Raw genomic sequence first — 14,505 nt, forward strand, 5'->3', positions numbered from 1 at the left:
CTGGTTTTATCTCCTTGCCATCCAAGGGCCTGTCAAGAGTCTTCTCCAGCACCACAGTTCGAAAGCATCAATTCTTCAATGCTCAGCCTTTTTTATGATCCAACTCTCACTTCCATACATGACTATTGGAAGAGCCCTACACTCCCTGATTACTTTAACAGTTAATTTCCAATGTAAGCACATATTATTCTCTGGACATGGTTTTCAACAGCATCAGGTGAAATGGCAAAATATTAAGTATTATTTTATTAGACACTAGTAAATAAGTTTCCAGAGGGATGATACCAATGTACCCTTCCCCCAGGGACGTGTCCCCTCATTCTTGATCTGGGCGGGGCAGGGGGTGGCGGGGGACGGGGCTTTGTTTATCACCGTTTTTTTTTTAATTAATTTACTTTTTTATTGGAGGATAATTGCTTTACAGAATTTTGCTGTTTTCTGTCAAACCTCAACCTGAATCAGCCATAGGTGAACATATATCCTCTCCCTTTTGAGCCTCTCTCCCATCTCCCTCCCCAGCCACTCCTCTGGGTTGATACAGAGCCCCTGTTTGAGTTTCCTGAGCCATAAAGCAAATTCCCATTGGCTATCTATTTTACATATGGTAATGTAAGTTTCCATGTTACTCTTTCCATACATCTCACCGTCTCCCCATGTCCCTTAGTCTATTTTCCATCTCTGTTTCTCCACTGCTGCCCTGTAAATAATTCTTCAGTACCATTTGTCTAGATTCCATTGCTTGTGGAGTCAGAGTGAGGAAACAGCGTCCGCTCTGGACCATCTTGTCATGTTGCCCCAGATGCTCATGTGGACCTTGAAGTCCCTTTGGGTGCATACAAATATTGTTCTGACTCTTCACTGGGGCACTTACACATGAGAATAGCAATTTATATCAATAACCGGGTTGGGCAACATCTGCCAAGGTTGTCACACTCTGTGATTAAATGACCATATGTGCCAGGGAACACGGGGACGATGGGACTGTAATTAGGGTTTGCTGTCTTTCCACCCACCATCCCCACCATCCGTAACTTCAAATAACCTTGCTTTTGTGAACTGATTTGTGAATCAGATTATTCCACGGAGACTGGTAGTTTTTTTCCGTGATAATCATACTTGATATTTGTATATCTCTACAACTACACAGGGTTCTGATTAAACAGAAGTCTAGAAACCTTTTGCCATTTTACCTGATTCCATTGAAAACCATGTCCAGAGGATAGTATGTGCTTATATTAGGAGTCAGCTGTTCAAATAATCAGGGTATGTATGTATTTTGCACTGCATTGTCACCGTAAAAGAGAGTTTTACTTAATGTTATCTTAGCATCTTTCAATGCAACTGCCTCCAAGAAAAGCAGGCAGAGAAAACACACATAAACTTCTCTTAAGTTCACAAGGAGCAAGTTAAACACTACATGAATGCAATATTAAAAACACCCTTAATGCATAAGAAGGAAAAAAAAAACCCTCCTCATTTTGTTACTGGTGTGACAGAGATGGATGATGGTTATGTAAGGACTTGGCATGTTAAAAAAAAAAAAAACCTGGAAATATTGCCGCTAGTTGTAGAGCTGTGATAAATGTGAAAATAAATATTTGAAGGATTTATTAACATTTTAAAATTTGCTTACTGATATATAAAATCCTACTCAGTTGTGCACAAGGCCTTTAATGAAAATAAACTCTCCAAGAAGTTGACAGAGGAAACTGATGATTATCTCACCGTTAATCACATGTAGTATATCTGTATGATACTCTAGAACTCATTTAGATTCCACCCCTTCAAGAAACAGTTGCTTTGAAGAGAAGCAAGTCCATCTTAGTGCATGTAGCTGGACATTCTGATTGTGAAGTAAATGAAGAAACAAAACTCACTTCCCCTATCAATGGATGGTTTAGTCTCTACCCAAAGCTATGGCTTAAACTGGGAATAGCTGAGCTGGGGGTAGTTAGAAGCTCTTGCAACTCATTTCATTTAATAAGAAAAAAAAATCATATACCTATGAAGACTTTTGAAAACAAAAAAGAGGAAATTTGCTTTCATTCCACTATTATCCAAGGTCAATATATTTTAGAAGGTGGTCGATGAAGTTCAACAGGACTTAATATGTATTTTCCATTTCAAAGCAGGCTCGAACTTCAGAGCATCTTCATTTACTACATAATGTGTAAGACTGGAGATTGCAAAGCTGTAACTACTACCACTAAAAGAAAAAAAAAAAAAGGACAACCACTTCTGGGAGGAAACACGGAGGAAAAGTTCATCAGCAGCGCTGGGGGTAGGGAGCGGTGAGATTTCCAGGTTTTGTTAGTGTTTATACATGAAGTAGCACATCGGCAGTCATGAATACTGTCCCGTGGACGTTCTGAATAATGGAGGAGTTAGTGTAAGTAATTGGAAGTGCTTATATCCTGCCTTTAGACATTTCTCCGCTCTTGAGTTAAAATTGGTTGTCAAGGGTGGACTCGGAGGACCCTGCAAGGTGCCCTAGTCTGTCATGTGGTACATATTTAATGCTTGAAAGAACAAGGGAAGGGACACGTGCAGGGGAGCGGGAGGGAGGGAGAGAAGCTAGGGACCGCCGCCAGCTCCGGGAGGCCGCCAGCTCCGGGAGGCGCGGAGGCGGGACCCACGCAGCCTCCATCCCCGGGGCTGCGAGACTTTGCAGAACCATCGGGGCGTCCAATTTGGCCAGGGTTTTTTTTGGCGCCGAGGCCGAGGACGCGCGGGCAGCTGGGCTGGGGCGCTGGCAGCATCCCCGGCACCTCGGTGGCCTCCCTTTTGTGTGCGTCCCCTGCGTTGATTGCCTCCTCGCTCGGGCTGCTCGCTCCCGGCGCGCTCTGCACCTGCTGGCGGCGGTGTCAGGCTGCCAGGCGGCCTGGGCGAGCGAGCGCGGAGGCTCTGGCGCGCACGACAGATGACTGGAGTCATTTACATTGCTAGCACGTGGGTGCCGCTTGCTGTCGCCTCGGACTTTTCCCGTGCGTTCTCCCGGGGAGGAAGCAGGAGACACTTTGCAGCCGACAATGAAATCTTGGCAGCTAATTGCAGTCGTGGGAGATGCCCTTCAGGTAAGGCAAGCGAAGAAGGCTCTGAACGCTGGCGGGGACGCGAGGATAGCGGGAGACCAGGGCAAGCTGCATGGAGAGGAGGCGGTGTCTACCGAGGCTTCCCGAAGCCCACTGACTCGTGGGCGGGGGTGGAAGAGGGACGGGGACCGGGGGCGGGCGACAGGGGGGAGGAGTGTGCAAATTGACATTTTGGGCTGCCTGTGGCAGGGGAGCCGCCGTCAGCCGCTGTCCAACGTTCGTGCAGAGAGGGTGGCGGCGTGTGCGCCCCCGGGGCTGCCGATTTAGAATAGGGACCCGGCGGCGGAGGGAAGCCGGGCACACCGGAGCCGAGATGGAAGGCTGTGGATGCCTTCGCCGTGCGTGAATGAGACCCGGTAGGTAACGCCAGCCGGAGGACCCGGGAGGCTGGGCTCGGGTGCGTCCTGGGGCGCACCCAGGGGCGCCAATCGCCTGGAGGGGGCGAGGGGCGTTCGGAGCGACCCGGGGAGCCCCGAGATGAATGGATTTTCTGGACGGAGTAGAAGTTAGCGGGGGAACTTCATTGCCCATGCTCATTGGCTCCGTTTAACTTTATTTCCAGAGATGAATAAGCGTTTATAAGAGAAGGTGTGTAAGTCCCAATAGGCTAGCAGGGGTTTTGCAGGAGCTGCGCGCTTCTTCAAATGTGAGGTTTCTGAAATGACTGGCCAGATGGGCCGTGCCTTGGGAAAGTTGGCACACTCACGATCCGAGGGGGCATGTGTGTATGTGGTGGGGGGAGGGGGATGAATTTCACGTTTGTGCAGACATGTCTACACTGGGTACTCTCTCCTCTCTGCCTTTCCCGATTCCCAGGGAAGAGGGAGTAAATTGACAATACCAAAAAGGCTTGGACTGAAGAAGTAGGCTCTGGACCGTTTTATTAAATGAAACAAGAGTCATCCTTCTTGAGAGATCAAATGGGGGAAATGTACCTTGCCTTCCAAAGTGATGGAATTTACTGTCAAGCATTAAAAAAAAAAAAAAAAAAAAAACACGCCAAGTGTTGAATCTGATATTTGTCATCCTGGTAGGATCACCTAGAATCCTAGGGCTCAGCCAATCTCTCTGGCCATTTATTTTCAGATTAGAATGAAACTGGTGTTATTTATTTCTGTTAACAAAAGAGCTAAGCCCCCCTCCCTCTCAAGAGGGGCCCAAGGGGAATTCTGAATCCAAAAGTTATGCTGGCAGCCTCATCTTAGTGAAGTGTTCATTAAATTATCTGTGAAACCAGTCACTTTGTGAGTATCTTTCCATAGCTCATAATTTACTCATTGTTTATGCAGTTTTAATTTTGGTCACAGGGAAATGAATGTGGCTTATAATGAAAGCAGTCGAAAATGATTGTGTAATCCTTTTTGGGGGGTAGCTGGGCAGTAAATGTTTGGTTTAAGACCATAAAATCTTTCTCAACCGAGTTTCATAATTTTGATCTGAACGTATCTTCAAAAATCCGAAGGGCGTGAGTGTAGATGTGTTTGCGATATGGAGTAACATGCCTTTGTGGTTTGCTGTGATTAAGTTTCCAGAGGGTTGTTCGTGAAGTAAGAAAACTCACGTCAGCCGCTGACAGCTGTTTACCACTGATGTTCCCAGGCAGTGCGGGCAGCAGTCATGATTTTCTTAAAAGAAGCAGGATATTTCAACTTTTGTCTGCCCACTCACACTCTCTACACACGCTGGTGCTTCCTTCTGTATTAGAATATTCGCAGATTATTAGGAAGAGAAAATTGCTTCTCTGAAGAGTCGGAGGAAGTATCACCAATGGGGGAAGCTTTCCTCTCGCCCTGTCTGATTCATCCTTCTTTTTCCTTCTTTCCTCTCTCCCTCCCTCCCTCCGGTCCACCTTTCTTTCTCTCCACTCCTGTTTTTCCCTCCCCATCCACCTGTATTTCTTTTCATCTACCTTTTCTTAAGTTTCATACCTGGAAAACAGAACAAATTTTCCTTTATCTTCTCCCACTACATTTTTATCTTAACCAATGTTTTGCACCCTGAAGGATCATCACCAGCACCTGATTTTTCTTTATCTGTATTCTCTGCTCCTGTGCAAGGGTTAATTAATATCAGACAATCCACATATTTAGAAAGTGAATATTCAAACTTTTCTTGTCATTTCATTTTAACCAGTTAAACACTTGGAGAAGGCCTTTACTTTACATGAACAGAGCTTAATCTTGTCTCTGTTATCACCGAGGGATAGATTTTTACAACCCTGCACTTTGCCACCTAACTTTATTGGGGTAAGCATATTTTTACATTTGTCTCTTTTAAACTTGCCCCTCAAACTTCTGTTTTCTCTACAACCTCACCAAAGTTTAGAATCTGGATTCATTTTAATCTGTATTTACTTGAACTTAGTAGAAATAGTCATGAGCCTTGACTTACGTGCCAGCTTTTTAAAGTATCACAAAAATAGTGTCATTCTTTTTTCCAATTTTTTTTTCTTTTTCCCATGATCTCTCCCATAAGTATGACACAAAAGTCGAAGTAGATTTTAGGTCAAAGGGCATTTGGTGACAATTGCCTTCCTATAAATTATAGTTGTGAGACGTTGAGAATATATAGCTGTATTTTGAGAGCATGACATGAAAATCAGAGTATGCAATCCTTACCATTTTCTCTACAGAGAATCTGGTTGGGTGGGTCAGTCTGGAGCCAAATAACTATTACAATGTTTAGTGTGAGACAGTTTGGTCTTTTTTTTTTTCCTGGCTAGACTTACAAATTTTCTGTTAGATTTTGGGCAGAGTTGCAGAACCAGAGAAATGGAGCATAGTCCAAACGAGGTAGGACATTTATGAAATAATGATGAAACCTTGTTAGTATTAATTAAGCCTTTGTTTACACTTCATTTTAGCTCTGTTTTTAAAATGTCACATGAGTTAGTCTCTTAAGTGATCACAGTTAAGTTCTCCGAGAGTAATTCTAATGGAATTAAAATGAAAGGCCTTTTATGAGACTTTGATCCCCATCCTGTGTTGATTTTTCTGACAAACACAAAAACAAATAGGGAAGAAAACCATGGACCCTTCAAGAGTTTTGCACTTGCACACTTTGGGTTGTGGGTCTGAAACCTTCAGGAGGTTGTGACACATTTGATCTTTGTATATATTTGTGGGTGGATGCCTCTGTCCTTCCGTTTATTTTCCTTCATTTTCTCCCAGAATTGAGTGTTTACATACATTATGAGCAATAGCAAACAGGAGCAGATAAAGGCATGAAGAGCTTTTAAATTATGCATTTGAATTAAATCATATGCAACAAAATCACAATCCTGATGGCTTGGCATCCCTGTTCTCCCCCCTCCCCCGTTTGCATGATACAGAAAGAAAGAAATCTTTAAAAGTCAGCTTTTAACACACAGCGCTCTACTTAGAAATCTTTATTGTTAATTATTCAGTTACTATAATATTCCAAACAATTTCCAGTAGTTTTTTTTTTTTATTAATAGATACAAAGTTTATATGAAAACTTGTGGGGCATGCATGTGTGCGTGTGTGTGTGTGTGTGTGTGCGTGCGCGTGTGCCCAAAAAGCTGAAACAGCTTGTGTCAGCTATAGCAACTCGCTTTTGATTCGGCAAAACTAGGTTATGAATTCAAGCAATTAAAAATGACAAAAAGCCCAATTTCACTGCCTAGATTAATACACTTCCAATTTTTCCTGCTCCATAAAAATTTCAAAGTGTTCTTTCCGGTTAGGTGTTTGCATAACCTGTAGGGTATTGAAAGGTCCCCGTTTCACATTGGCTTGTGATGTCTTGATGCTTTGATGTAGCGAATGTAAATAGGATCAATGGCATGTTCTTAACACAATTTTCTATTTGCAACTTCTCAGAAAATTTCAGTTGGGTTTAAAGGAAAGCAAGAACAGTTATTAGTTCCCTCACAGTAATCGGTGGGGAATGATCTTTCAGCTGGTTCAAACGTCAGGCAGGCCAGAGAAGGCTTTTTGAGAAGTGATATAATTGTAGCAAAAATAGTGCATCCATGTGCTAAGGTTGACAGTGAGATGCTTCTTTCCCTCTGCAATGGTGGGCGCACTTATTCCTTTTTCTCTAGTTTTATAGGCGTGAATCTAGAATTCTGGATTCTTGTTTATCTGATTACCAAAGCTCACTGTTCTTTAAAATGGGCCTTTTTTTTTTTTTTTACTGATGGATTAGTGGTCACAATTAGCCACCCTGAATTCCCTGCAGTTTGGGGTTATGGTGTGTATGTTCAGTTGCTTCAGTTGTGTCCGAATGTTTGCGACCCTCTGGACGGTAGCCCACCAGGCTCCTCTGTCAATGGGATTCTCCAGGCAAGAATACTGGAGTGGGTTTCCATGCCTTTTTTCCAGGAGATCTTTCCAATCCAGGGATCAAACCAATGTTTCCTGCATCTCCTGCATTGCAGGCAGATTCTTGACCACTGAGGCATTCGGGAAGACAGGATGCAGAATGGGGTTCAGTTCAGTCACTCAGCCATGTCCGACTCTTTGCAACCCCATGGACTGCAGCACACCAGGCTTCCCTGTCCCTCAGAAACTCCTGGAGCTTACTCCAACTCTTATCCATCGAGTCAGTGATGCCATCCAACCATCTCATCCTCATCCCCTTTTCGTCCTGCCCGCCTTCAATCTTGCCCAGCATCAAGGTTTTTTCCAATGAGTCAGTTCTTCACATCAGGTGGACAAAGTATTGGAGTTTCAGCTTTAGCATCAGTCCTTCCAATGAATATTCAGGACTGAGTTCCTTTAGGATTGACTAGTTGGATCTCCTTGCAGTCCAAGGGACTCTCAAGAGCCTTCTCCAACAACACTGTTCTAAAGCATTATTTCTTTGGTGCTCAGCTTTCTTTATAGTCCAACTCTCACGTCCATACATAACTACTGGGAAAACCATTGCTTTGGACCTTTGTTGACAAAGTAATGTCTCTGCTTTTTAATATGCTATCTAGGTTGGTCATAGCTTTTCTTCCAAGGAGCAAGCGTCTTTTAATTTCATGGCTACAATCACCATATGCAGTGATTTTGAGCCCACCCAAATAAAGTCTCTTGCTGTTTCCATTGTTTCCCCATCTATTTGCAATGAAGTGATGGGACCGGATGCCATGATCTTAGTTTTCTGAATGTTGAGTTTTAAGCCAACTTTTTCACTCTCCTCTTTCACTTTCATCAAGAGGCTCTTCAGTTCCTCTTTGCTTTCCCCCATAAGGGCAGTGTCATCTGTGTATCTGATGTTACTGATATTTCTCCCAGCAATCTTGATTCCAGCTTGTGCTTCATCCAGCCCAGCATTTTGCGTGATGTAGTCTGCATATAAGTGACGATATACAGCCTTGACATATTCCTTTCCCAATTTTGAACCAGTTTGTTGTTCCATGTCTGGTTCTAAGTGTTGCTTCTTGACCTGCATACAGATTTCTTAGGAAGCATGTAAGGTGGTCTGGCATTCCCATCTGTTGTAGAATTTTCCTGAGTTTGTTGTGATCCACACAGTCAAAGGCTTTAGCGTAGTTAATAAAGCAGAAGTAGATGTTTTTTTGGAACTCTTTTGCTTTTTCAATGATACAATGGATGTTGGCAATTTGATCTCTGGTTCCTCTGCCTTTTCGAAATCCAGCTTGAACATCTGGAACTCCATGGTTCATGTACTGTTGAAGCCTGGCTTGGACAATTTTGAGCATTTCTTTACTAGTGTGTGAGATGAGTGCAATTGTGCTGTAGTTTGAGCATTCTTTGGCATTACCTTTCTTTGGGATTGGAATGAAAACTGATCTTTTCCAGTCCTGTGGCCACTGCTGAGTTTTCCAAATGTGCTGGCATATTGAGTGCAGCACTTTCACAGCATCATCTTTTAGGATTTGAAATAACTCAGCTGGAATTCCATCACCTCCACTACCTTTGTTCACAGTGATGCTTCATGATAATTTGTCTGCAGTTGCTACATAATACATTTCTCTGTTGTTTTATTGAAATCTCTGCTTGTGAGGAAATCCAGTTTCTCCTTTGCTAATGTGATGGAAGGACCAGTTGTATTTATTGTATTTTATTTGCCTATATAAATAGAGACTTCTTCTTTTTTGACTGATAAGGAGGGTGAGGGGTGGACCATGTATCAACACATCCATCCTTACAGGAATTTAGCAGTGGTCCCCTCCCCTGCACCCCCATGGCTTCTTCGTGTCAAGCACAGGGCTGGGAGTTCTAGCGTAACTTTTCTGGTCCTTACTACCATTCTTCAAGGTAGTTATGACTATACCTAAGGTAGATATGGAGAAGCCATGTTCAAGACTTTTCATGATTAGAACATGCAATTCAAATCCAGATTTTTCTGGCTTCAGTATCCCAAGACACACCTGAAATGAACTCTCTGAATTCAGGAAGAAATACAAAACAGGTACTTGGCCAATGCCTTAGGCCAGTGGTTCTCAACCAGGAGCAATTTTTTTCACTCCCATCCCCTCAAAGGACAAAATAAAAACACAGACCTCAGAATGGGAGAAAATGCTTGCAAATAAAGCAAGCAACAAGGGATTAATAAAAATATATAAACAGCTCATGCAGATCAATAAAAAAAATGAAAAAAAAAAAACAAAAACTGGGCGGAAGACTTAAATAGATGTTTCTCCAAAGAAGGCATACAGATGGCCAACAGATACATGAAAAGATGCTCAACATCAGTAATTATTAGAGAAATTCAGATCAAAACTCCAATGAGGTATCTGTCACCTCTCCTAGGTCAGAATGGCCATCATCAAAAAAAAAAAAAAAAAAAAAAAAAATCTACAAATGCTGGAGAGGGTATGAAGAAAAGGAAACCCTCCTGCACTGTTGGTGGGAATGTAAGTTGGTGCAGCCACTATGGAGAACAGTAGGGAGGCTCCTCAAACAACTAAAAATAGAGCTACCATATGACCCAACATTTGGCCGCACACTGGAAAGAGTTTTGGTAGTTGCGTTTGGGTGAGGGCTGCTACTGATATCTGTTTTGTAGAGAATAGATGTTGCTAAACATCCCAGGGATGATGCTAAACATTCTAGAATACACAGGATAGTGTCTTCCCCCTCCCTGAAACAATAAAAAATTATCTGGACCATAATGCCAGCAGTGGGGAGGCCGAGAAATCCTGCCCTTGGCAATATCAGTGATGCTATGACTAATATACACATGGCCTGATTTTTCAAGACAGTAGATAAGTGAATTTCAGTTATTAAACTTTTTGAATCTCCGGTTGGACACTGTGAATAAGATCACGATGCAAAGTCAGAAGGTCTGTATTTTCTTACAATTTGACTTTAAAATTTTATAGCTGCCTATTCCAAGCATCTTTCCTTTATAAGGATGACACAGGTCATTGTGATTGAAGTACCTGATTTTCCCCCATGTGCTCAGCGTTACCTCCAACAACGGCTCTGAAATGAGATTTCTTTCTCCAGTGCTGATGTCAAGAGAAGAGAAAGGCAGCATCACTAAATGAGTCATGCAACAGTAATTCTAAGAACCTTCCTGCTTCCCCTTGGCATTCAAGCATGGTTATTTTCTCCTTATCTTTAAGTGTGGCACGTAGGTTTATTTGCTTATTTATTTAATAAACACTTTAACTGTGTTTTGCATGAAAGCAATGGCACCCCACTCCAGTACTCTTGCCTGGAAAATCCCATGGACAGAGGAGCCTGGTAGGCTGCAGTCCATGGGGTCGCTAAGAGTCGGACACGACTGAGCGACTTCACTTTCACTTTCATGCATTGGAGAAGGAAATGGCAACCCACTCTAGTGTTCTTGCCTGGAGAATCCTGGGGACGGGGGAGCCTGGTGGGCTGATGTCTGTGGGACTGCACAGTCAGACACGACTGAAGCAACTTAGCAGTAGCAGCAGCAGCACAGAGTCGGACACCACTTAAGTGACTTAGCAGCAGCAGCAGCAGCGGTACTATTATAAATGCTTTAAAATATTGATTCACTTAATTCTGAAGACAAGCCCGCATGTTTCATATTATTATTATTATCTACTTTTTATAGATGAGTCTCCCTGGTGGCTCAGTGGTAAAGAACCTGTCTTCTAAGAAGGAGATGTGGATTCGATCCCTAGGTTGGGAAGATCCTCTGGAGAAGGAAATGGCAACCCACTCCAGTATTCTTGCCTGGGAAATCCCATGGACAGAGGAGCCTGATGAGCTGCAGTCCATGGGGTCACAAAAGAGTCACACAACACTTAGCAAATAAACAACAACAACTTATTATAGAGGAGAAAACCAAGATCCAGAGAAGCTGAGTAATTTGCTCAAGGTCACACAGGTTGTAAGTTACAGGGCTAGGAGTTATACTCCACCGTCTCTTCTCTTAACCGCTTTGCCAAGCCCTTTAAGAATTTGAGCTTTTACAATAAATGCTGGAGAGGGTGTGGAGAAAAGGGAACCCTCTTACACTATTGGTGGGAATGCAAACTAGTACAGCCACTGTGGAGAACAGTGCGGAGATTCCATAGAATACTGGAGATAGAACTGCCTTATGACCCAGCTATCCCACTGCTGGGCATACACACCGAGGAAACCAGAATTGAAAGAGACACCAATGTTCATCGCAGTACTATTTATAATAGCCAGGACATGGAAGCAACCTAGATGTCCATCAGCAGACGAATGGATAAGAAAGCTGTGGTACATATACACAATGGAGTATTACTCAGCCATTAAAAAGAATACATTTGAATCAGTTCTAATGAGGTGGATGAACCTGGAGCCTATTATACAGAGTGAAGTAAGCCAGAAAGAAAAACACCAAAACAGCATACTAATCATATATATGGAATTTATAAAGATGGTAACGATAACCCTGTATGCGAGACAGCAAAAGAGACACAGATGTATAGAACAGTCTTTTGGACTCCGTGGGAGAGGGCGAGGGTGGGATGATTTGGGAGAATGGCATTGAAACATGTATAATATCATATGTGAAATGAATCACCAGTCCAGGTTCGATGCATGATACAGGATGCTCGGGGCTGGTGCACTGGGATGACCCAGAGGGATGGGATGGGGAGGGAGGTGGGAGGGGGGTTCAGGATGGGGAACACGTGTACACCCATGGTGGATGCATGTCAATGTATGGCAAAACCAATACAATATCATAAAGTAATTAGCCTCCAATTAAAATAAATAAATTTATATTAAAAAAAGGAATTTGAGCTTTTAAATGGGTAGAAGCACAGCTGTTTTGGTAGCATCTTCATGAGTTTTGAAACAGAAGATATTTTTTAAGTTTCATTTCAGATTGGTTAGGCAAACAAATAACCGTTTCTGAATGAGAGTGAGTGGTAATGTGTATAGTTTTATTTTTCACTATTTAGATACTTCCAAATGTGCGGTTTTCCAGTGTCACAAGGACTTGTGGGTTCTCTTCATTATTTATTTAATACTACTGAAAACATAGTACTCATAGGCCATAACTTACAGGATGACTGATCCCCTCAAGAAACTTTACATTTTGGTTTCCTGGCCCTTTGAACGTTTTCTGTGACATCCCGTATGGTCCATACCAAGTGGGATATGGTGGATGTGGGTACATTGATTCCCAACTTGATCTTGCTAAAGCCAATCAACCTTTGTCATTTAGACTGTGGGAATGACCCTGCCCATTTCTCGCTCTGTTGAATTTCCAGCATGTAGTAAAACCTATGAAGAGAAAAACAATTTGAGTAGATGTTTAAATAGAAGTGCCAATTTAGCATACTTTATTCTGCGTTAGAAGAGACATGATCTTGCAAGTCTATGATTAAACATACAATACACAGAGAGTTCAGAAAAAACAAGATGGGAGTAGAGAATCTCCATCAATTTCAGTTGAATAAATGAACGAATACATGGAGGAAAGACTTTATGTTTTAAAACGTCTCTTGTCAAGGTTATATATGGGTGTATACTTTAAAAGGAAGCATCTCCTATCCTGAACGGGAAAATACTGGGGGAAGAGGAGGTGGTGGCCGTGGGAACCGCTGATGACAGATGAGAGTTCTATGCCAGCAGCCTTCTCAGGCTTCTGAGCCAAGCTTCCCAGTATTCGGGTGATGGAACATAACTCACTCTGCATTACCCCGTGGAAAACCTGAAGATCCTGAGCCACGACAATGGGCTGCAGTTTACATGAGGCAAGGCGCAGATTTCTGAATATGAGGAAGAAAGGCTCAGCGCTCTTGAACAGCTTTAGCCTGGCCATCCAGAAATACCAAAACCATGCACAGGGGCTCTTGAGCCACCCTCCGCCACCGCTGAAACATTCCAGGAACTGCCGTAGATGCGGAAACCGTTTTAGTCCTTCCTGTCTATTTCAGGCCCAATGAACTCAAATTTACATGAGAGGCAAGAAGTGAATCCATTTCAGAAGTGTCAAAAGACTCACGTTGCATCCATTACTGTCACATTTCCTTTTTTTTTTTTTTTAATACAGTTCATCGATTTGGCTTTTATGGAATACCTTTTCCATCTAAAAAAAGTGTTGATTCAGGAAAGAGTTTGACATTAAGCCAGAATTTGTTGTTCAACAGCGAATAAACAGGGATAAACTCCCATAGCTAAGACTCTCTGATAAGGTTCTGTAAGTGTTGTCTCTTTGTCTATGGTGCTAAAATACATATATCTTGGTTAATTGACTAAAAGAAGCACACAATAGGAAATTGGATTTAAAAGAGTCATTTTCATTCCATATCCAGTGGAATTGGTTTCTAACATATTTCCACATTTAATGTGAATCTGCTTTTAAAAATAAAGACAGCCGGTGGTAAACTTTGTATGCCATTAAGAGAGCATCCAACAAGGGGTAATGGGTTTCTGCCGAGCCCATTACAAAGTTTGCCCAGAGACGTTAAAAATATAAATATAGAGGATCATCAGTGTTATAAGTGGTTCAGGCTTCAACTGCTAATAGAAAAAGAAGCCAGGTTGTGTTGTAATGTACTAGGAAACTGCTCTATATATAGAAAATTCTTTATTATTGTCATGGGTACTGATCCTGTGTATTGAGTGTTTGCATAAGCCACATGTGTGCATGCATGCCAAGTTCCTTCAGTTGTGTCCGACTTTTTGCGACCCTAAAGACTGTAGCCCACCAGGCTCCTATGTCCATGGGGATTCTGCACTCAAGAATACTGGAGTGGGTTGCCATGCCTTCCTCCAGAGGGTCTTCCCAACCCAGTGACTGAACCTGCGTCTCTTATGTCTCCTGCACTGGCACATGTGTTCTTTACCACTAGCTCAACCTGGGGAGCCTTTGTGTAAGCCTTGCATTGTGTTATCTCCTGGATACATATTATTGAACTGAATACTCCCAACAACTTTAGGAATCAGGTGCAATGGCACCCCACTCCAGTACTCTTGCCTGGAGAATCCCATGGACGGAGGAGCCTGGTGGGCTGCAGTCCATGGGGTTG

At 42.7% G+C, this 14,505-nt stretch overlaps 1 protein-coding gene across 9 annotated transcripts in view; it reads left to right on the plus strand.

Annotated features, from left to right (window-relative positions):
- RBFOX1 (RNA binding fox-1 homolog 1) overlaps positions 1-14,505 on the plus strand; it is a 2,433,924-nt gene that overhangs the window by 1,161,768 nt on the left and 1,257,651 nt on the right. Inside the window, exon 1 of one of the 9 annotated variants that reach the window (NM_001075818.2) lies at positions 2,919-3,074. The exons of the other annotated variants lie outside the window; for them this stretch is intronic. The gene's annotated coding sequence lies outside the window, so the exon portion shown is untranslated. Of the gene's footprint in view, positions 1-2,918; positions 3,075-14,505 lie in introns of those variants that run through there. 9 annotated transcript variants of the gene reach the window in all.

Source organism: Bos taurus, chromosome 25 (assembly GCF_002263795.3).
Source record: "Bos taurus isolate L1 Dominette 01449 registration number 42190680 breed Hereford chromosome 25, ARS-UCD2.0, whole genome shotgun sequence".
Lineage (NCBI taxonomy): Eukaryota > Metazoa > Chordata > Mammalia > Artiodactyla > Bovidae > Bos > Bos taurus.